Here is an 8,098-nt window from a genome sequence, read left to right as displayed (position 1 = left end):
GGAGCCCAAAAGGCATTACTCTGAATGCAAAACATCCCCAAGGTGTGATGAAGGTGGTTTTTGGTTGGTCCTCTTCTGCTATTCTAATTTGAAAATATCCTGAATACCCATCACACACAGTGTAGCATTCGTGACTTGCTACTTCATTCAAAATTTCATCTTGGAAAGGGAGAGGGAAGTGGTCCCTCTTTGTCGCAGCGTTGAGGGGTTTGTAATCCACGCAGACCCTCCACTTACCATTCTTCTTGGGAGTGACTACAATAGGTGATACCCATTCGGAGTTGGATACTAGATAGATGAAGCTAGCCTTCAAGAGTCGATTTACTTCCTATAGGAGAGCCTTTTGTTGCACAGATCCTAGTCGCCTTAACTTTTGAGCCACGGGTTTGGTCCCTGGTTTCAATTCAATTCGATGCTCTATTACATCTACACCTCTTATTTGTGAGTAGTCAGTGATAAACAAATTGGGATACCTCCTTAACATATTGATGTAGGACCTCTTCTCCTCACAAGTAACATCTTTTGCAAGCATCTTCTCAAATCCTTCTTCAAGGTGGTGGCATCTTTCATCCCCTCGTGTGTGATTGTCTGTTGGCTTTTCTTCTACTGGAACATCTTGAGTGTTGGCGTTGAATACAATTCCCATTACCTCCAAAGAAGACTCCTCTTCACTGGTTGATGCACTGGTTGATGCTTCCTCATCACATTGAGTAGGGACTCTCCTCCTCGCTCTCTTCATCTGCCGTGGTTTCATAGTTGATATCTAGTTGCTTTCCTTCTCGCCAATCATACACCACCGGTTGACCCTTCTTAAGAATCAAACGACCACTTCCCCATTTTTGATCTGCATTCACAGCAATGAGCCAAGGCCTCCCTAGGATGATGGGATAGCCCTCCCCCTTAGTTGGCATGACATACATATCCACTCGTGCATCTATGTTACATACAGAGACTTTTACATTTTCAATGATCCCCAAACACTTCACACTTGAGTTGTTGGCTAGCCTAGCTTGACAATTAGAGGACTTTGTAACTTCAAGCCCTAACTTGTTCATTGATTTTTCCGTGATCACACACATTTGAGCTCCACCATCAACATATACATTAGACACCTTTTTACCCCTTATGTAAATGGGTTCCACATCTTTTTGTAGCTTTGAGGCCACAACCTTAATGGAAAGATTTGCTTTCTTTTTTGGAATTCTTGTACTTACCACCTTTGGCCATTGCCTTCTTACTTTGGCTGATAGGTGTAGAAGTTGAGGCCATGAAATGTTTGGCTTTTGGGTTTGTAAATCCTCCAAGATGTTGTAGGGCTCTAGCTCCTTTCCCAATGGGAAGTCGTTGATACCAATTTCCCTTCGCCTTGATCTTTTCTTCCTGCTACTTTCATCTTCTTCCATCTTTGACTTCTTCTTCTTGTCCCTTCTGGCTGAATTTGTTCCTTCACTTCTCATGTCTTCATCCTTATCATGTGCTCTTGTGCGTTTTTCTGCCGGCATAACATCAAAGTTTAGAGTATGCTCATCTATTAACTCTTCTAGCTTGATAATGTTGACTCCTCTTTCTTCCTCCTCATGTGGGACGGGAGGTATATTTGCTGGTGGTGGTGGTCGTCGAAGGATTTGTGGGCCTTGAGCTTGTTCTTGTTGCACAGTGAGACGAGGCGGTCTAGGGGGATATATGTCTCCCGAAAGTCGCCTTGGATGTGGACAATTGTACATGCCATGGCCCATTTCATTGCAATTCCAACATCGCAACTCTTGAGCTTGTCTTCGTTGATTGCGATTCCCTTCTCTTGGTTGTCGTTGTTGAGGTAGGCCTTGTACTAGATTCAGAGTGAGGTTCTCAAGCTGTTGAGTTAGCCTTTGCAAAACCTCTTTTTGAGAGTTATCTCCTATTTGTGAAGATTGTGCAAGAGGGGCCCTAATTGGTGCTTCCATGGTTTGTGAAGACTCCCTCTCACTCACTTCATTCAAACCCCTTGCTCTATGTGCTTGGAAGTGTAGTTTTCTAAACTTGATGATGGCTACCTCACGTGCTTCTTCGAAGGTGGATGGGAATTTTAGCTCTACTTTAGCCTTTAAAAGTGGATACAAACCAACCATGAATCTCTCTTTTTTTAGAAAGTTAGGTGCACCACCATGATTTTCTAATGTAGCCTCCCACCTACCCCATAGATTGACAAAGGTTGCTTCATAAGAGGGATAGTCTTCAAGTGATACCTGCTTATGCCCAATAAGACATTTTCATAGTCCTTCAGAAGTATCACCTTGCCCGAACTTGGAGAGGAAGCTTGCTCGCAGTCTCTCCCAATTGGACTTGATTTGGGGTTGCAAGGTCTCATACCATGCTTTAGCTTCTGCTTTTAGAACCAACGGGAAGGCTCGTAGCTTTACTTCCTCTTCATCTCTCCCGGATATGAGATGTGCCATCTCCAAGTTGTCAAGAAACTCTTGCGCATCTTCCCCACTTCTTGCATAGAACGTGGGAAAAGAACTTGACATTTTGTTTAGACTTTTTTAAATCTCTTTTTTAAAGAAACTTTTCTCTTACAGGCCGCACAAGATTATTGACACTATAAATCTGATTACATTAAAATGAAGATGTACACATCCATTGTTAATTCGTACTTTATCATAGGTAGAATAAATGGATTAATTGAAGCATTGATTTCATTGAGGCGAGTGGATCCAAATATCCTCCTTATGATAGACTGAAACCTAAACTTAGTTGCAATGATTATATGAATGGATTGCCGAGAAATAGGCCTAAAAGGTTCATTATTTTGATCGTGATTCATGTGCTACTCCTCGTTGTTGGTTTGAAGACCTCGTTCCTTCATATGGCCCTTGAGCACCCCTTCACCACTCCTTGTTTCTGCCTTTAAAACAAAATGAAAACATGAACATCAAAAGAAGTTTCATAATTGATGATTGGAAGTATAATTGGATTGGGTGATGCCAGTATTTCTCTAAGTCTTTCTGCACCAAACATAAAAACAATGCGTTGCTGGAAAAAGACTTTTCTATCTATGTGAACATTTACTCTAATGTGTTGTGCAAAATGAAATGGATAGATGGGAACTCCATTGTTCATCACTAAAGAATTTGAAGGTAACTTGGAAATATGTTCCTGAGTGGAAACACCACTTTAATGAGGGCGAGCTTTTTGAAATGGGGCCTCTAAACCCAAACCAATGGGCCTACCCTCACAATATGTTCGTAAAGAGGTACGCACACTACTTGGGGCACCACCTTCTTTTGGGAGTGGAGAAGGAAACCAATAAAAAAAATAACACTTGCACTTACCCACCCAAGCAACACACTTTGAAAACCCCCTTACTCTATATACACTTTGGACACTTGAACACCATCAACGATTATGCAACCCAATGCCGTGCATCAAAATGAAATATGCAATTTGTGGAATAGCATTCACCTTCTTCCCATAAGAATACACATAATACATCCAAACTCTTCCTCTCTCAAGCACTCATCAAAAAATCATGCGCGCAAGACTTGCCTCTCAAACACACAAGAGAATCACTTACATCAAACTAACACACTTTGCATAGAGAGCTCATCTCCATCTATGCAATGTCGTGACACAAATAAAATCACCATGAGAGGTAGCCACATGCATATGTAATGAAGCAAAAGAGATTTGGAGTGAGAAATTTCTTTAGACCAATTGAATAAGTGTGGAGAAACAAACCAATGGTAAATTGAGAATAGAACACTTACTTGATTTCTCGCACACCTTTTAAGGGGAGGACAGACGCTGGCTAACCATCACGAATTGCGACACTTGAAAGTTTTTGAAGATGATTTCATGATCATTAACATAACCATGAGAGAGATCATGATGTATTTACAAGTTATTGAGGTGCTACAAATGATTTATTGGGTTGATGGAGTAAGAGATTGTAGAATGGAGAGAGTGGAGAATAGAGTTGCACTTCCTCCAAAGAGGAGGGTTAGGAGGGAGGATGTGAAAGAGGGAGAGTTGGGGTTTTCTCTACTATTGATCAAGAAACAACATGAAGTTGAAAATATAGGTGTGTGTGTCCTTGAGTCTCTCCAAGGGGGGCTATTTATAGTTGTGTAGGAGTGGGATTATGCTACACTTAATTAGAGTAAGTGATTAGACCTAATTAAGTGTCCTTTGACCATTCATTGAATATTGGACATAAAAGGGACTATTTATTCACCAAAATTATCATTTTAGACCGTGAAGCCTCCATAGGGGTGCATAATGTAGGTGGGCCCCACCATGAGGCCCTACGGGTGGCTCCTGCGGGGTATCTCAACTTGTCTGTCTTGGCATTTAGAAAGCATCTTTAGGTTGGTCCCATCACATGCAAGTGACCTTGAACACTCATTGCTCTTATAGAAGATGAGTAGGGGAAAAATAAGATCTCACTCTCTTGATTTACTTGATTTACAGTTCCCTTTTGCTGCGAGTCTGACAGATTTACACTATTTTGACCATAACTTTTTACCTGTAGCTCGGAATGACATGCTTCAAAAGGCAAAATTGACCTTCTCAACATGTTTGATATGAATTTGGACTATTCTTCACGCCCATGCACCAAGGAATTCGGTTTGGAAGGTCCACACTAGGCTAGGGAACCTTTTGCTTCAAAGTCTTCTTGTATGGGCCCTTTGCTTGTATGCATCCAAGGGGAATCATGCTTTTTCAAAAGGCTATGATGCTTAAACAAATAGAGGAGGGCCCAATATTATTTGCTTGTGAAAATAATATACAATTGGAGTATTTTTTGAAAGGAGAGAAACTATATGTATATTCTTAAGAGATATTGGGCCACCTATGTAGGGGGCATAGAAGACTTGTAGAGAGAGACCATAATCTTTGCTAAAGACAAGTGGAGAGTTGATTTCCATGGGAATTTATCTATAAGGGGTGGAAGATGGATATATTATTTTTCTACTACTAATTCACAAGAGGTAAGAAAGTTTGGGGGTATATAGTTGGTTATTGTATGCTTATTCTATTTACAAAGCAAAAAAGAAAAGGGTGGTAATATAAATATATGACTAAGGTGAAATTTTTGGGAAGAGTATAATGTATGTGTCGCCACAAAGGTTAAACGAAGAGGGGGAATTTACTCTAGATAACTTAATAGCATAGAAAAATATATACACATATGAGGAAGAGGACGTTGAGTAGGCTGACAAATGTTGCAAAAAGATGGTTACCATTTTATGCCACTCAACGTCTTCTTATCTGCATGCAAATTGTGAAAATATTGCTCATACGTTTAAGGTATTTTCTGAGGAATTCTATGATGGAGAATGGCTTTTGATCGGTCGCTACTTTAGCACTCTTACTAAGCATGAAGGGTGGACAGATCAAGAGTATAAAAAGATCAGAAAGAAGGCTTACAAATATTTTCTAAAGAATGGGCATTTATGGAAGCAACCAAAACGCTCTAGAGGAGTACCGCAACGGGTTGTTTGTTGTGATAAAGCAACTCAATAGTAGGTTATCAAAGAGTTTCATGAAAGTTTATGGGCTAGACACAGAGGGGTCTGGGAAACTTTTGTCAAGATTAAGGATCGTGGTGGAAAGATATGTATAAAGATGTGGCTCAGTTTCTGGAGACATGCTTAATATGCCAACAGTACTCTAATGTGCGACATCGAGATGGATTGCATCCCACCTATCCACCACTGGCTATGCACTACACGTGGGTGGTGGGCCTGATTACCATGCCAGTAGGTGTTTGGCAGATGCGGTATATTGTTCTTGCCAGAGAGAATCTTACTAATCAGGTGGAAGGCAGAGCTTTTCCTACTAAAGCTACCAATTTTGTATGCAAGTTTTTGCTTGAGGATGTTATTTCTAGGTATGGGTGTGTTGGTAGAATTACTGCTGATACAGGAGAGCTGGATGCATATGAATCTTGAGATTTCTTTGTTTTCTTGGTCATTAAATTTGCTCTCACTACAGCATACACTCCAAAGGGTAATGCTAAAAGTGAAAGAGGGCATCTGCCTATTGTTAAAGCTTTAGCAAAGGCATGCCGGGGACATATTGGTGATTGGCCTAAACTCCAACCATTTGCTTTATGGGTTGATCGAAGTACACATAGTTCTGTTACAGGTTTTATGCCATTTGAGCTAATGTACGGGAAAACACCCATTATTCCTACAGAGGAAGCGGTTATTTCTTGGACCGGAATGACATGGGAAGAAGGTATGTCTACAGAAGATTTGCTTGCATTGCGCATTCGGCAACTTGAAAAGTGTCACGAAGATATTGAACAAGCTAAAGTAATGCTCAAGGAAGCCAGGTTGAAAAATAAAGCAGGATTTGATAGCAAGCACAGACTACGACACTGCTATGCGGAAGATGTTTAAACGATGGTTTGGACCATATGTACTACTTCATGTTTACGATAATGCGACCTACAAGCTATGCGAGATTGATGGCACTGAGCTCAAGGTAACTATTGCAAGGAAAAGAGTTACATTGTTTAAGCAACGAGATGGTGAGATTAATATTGAAGATTTCAACACAGATCAACCTCCTGAAGATAGTGTTATGTATGCGTCAGACGATTAGTCTGATGATGCTTCATAAGTGCAGCTAGCACAGGACGGAAGTTGTGCATGTTCAAAGGGGATGGATGTCCTGCAGCTCCGCTCCCATGCTAAGAAAGATGCCAGATAAATGCACATCAAGCTGTTTGAAGATTACATGATTAATGAACAGTGTTTAGGGCCTGGTAACTGGCCAAGTTTAATGTTGAATGTATGTCAAATGTGCCAAAAATGGCTGCAGCGTAGAAGCGCCGACTATTTTAACCAAATGCGAGGGAAGATCTTTCACCAAATGCAATCACTTATACTTGCATCTCGAAGGTTGTGGTGGCATTCGACACACAAGGTGGCAGCAGAATTCACGGTGATATTACTAGTCAGGGGATGTTGGAAAGTGGTGTTGTGCAAGGCATTGCCTTGGCCGATATGTATGCCAAATGTGGTGCCCTCATAAGGATAAGCCACAATCCAAAGGCCGCCCAAGAGATAGGTTGGCCGCCCGCCCATTTAATGAAAAATACACATTGTGTGTGAAGGGGGAAACCCATGGCAGGCATAGCAGCAAACGATAGCGCATGAGAGGGAAGAACTGCTTGCACAGGCCGCCGGATCATGCCTTGGATGGCTTGGGCCATGAAGCGAAAAATGCTCAGAAGGCAGGGGCGATGCGATCCGGTGCCACTCGCGATGCATTTGAAGCAGGTACGAGTCCGGGTTGCCATGTCAGCAGGGGGTTTTTTACGCCTCCCTAGCAACGATGGCGCCGTCGTTGCTAAGGGAGGGAGGGAGTTATAAAAAGGAACTCTTTGCATGGAGGATTATTGTATATGAGCAATTTTGGAGGGGCATAAGCATTTTTTGTGAAGGAACGAGAAGGGAAGAGGGTGCTCGAAGCTTGGAAGGAAATCTCGAGCTCTCTCTCTCGCACGATGCTTGGACAAGAGAAGCGCTCTCCCTCTCTCTCTCTCTCTCTCTCTCTCTCTCTCTCTCTCTCTCTCTCTCTCTCTCTCTCTCTCTCTCTCTCTCTCGCAACACAAGGGAATTTCTATCTCGTTCTCGAGGTAATAAGGAGCAAGAATAAGGAGTCGAAGCCGAGCTAGAGGAAGAGGCCGCCAAATCAAGGATCTCTCTCTCACTTGCTTGAGCAAGCAACGCTCTCAGAGGAAGATAGAAGAAAGAAGGGAAAGTGCATATCAGATACAAGGGAGTTGAAAACGGTAATTGAAGACATATCAAGCTGAAGAAAAATCTATTTAGGGAAACCGGCACAGTAGGATTTTGTTCATCAACGAGACAACTTAAGTTTAGTTAATCTTTTGATGAATGGCGGAGCCGTTAACGGGCCGGGGTAATCTGTAAGGGGAGCTTAAACTCCTAAACCATCATTTCATTCATTAATGGTGTCGTTAACGGAACTGCTTCATAATTGTGCATCAATTCCATCGATGTTACCAGTTTTTGAGCAATTTTTGTGCGTCAGTAGCATTACCAAGTAACTAATAGCTACTATATGGTGCGGTGTGGCAATT

This window comes from Adiantum capillus-veneris, chromosome 9 (genome assembly GCF_014529385.1).
Source record: "Adiantum capillus-veneris isolate H3 chromosome 9, ASM1452938v2, whole genome shotgun sequence".
Taxonomy (NCBI): Eukaryota; Viridiplantae; Streptophyta; class Polypodiopsida; order Polypodiales; family Pteridaceae; genus Adiantum; species Adiantum capillus-veneris.
Note: the sequence above shows the minus strand (reverse complement) of the source record.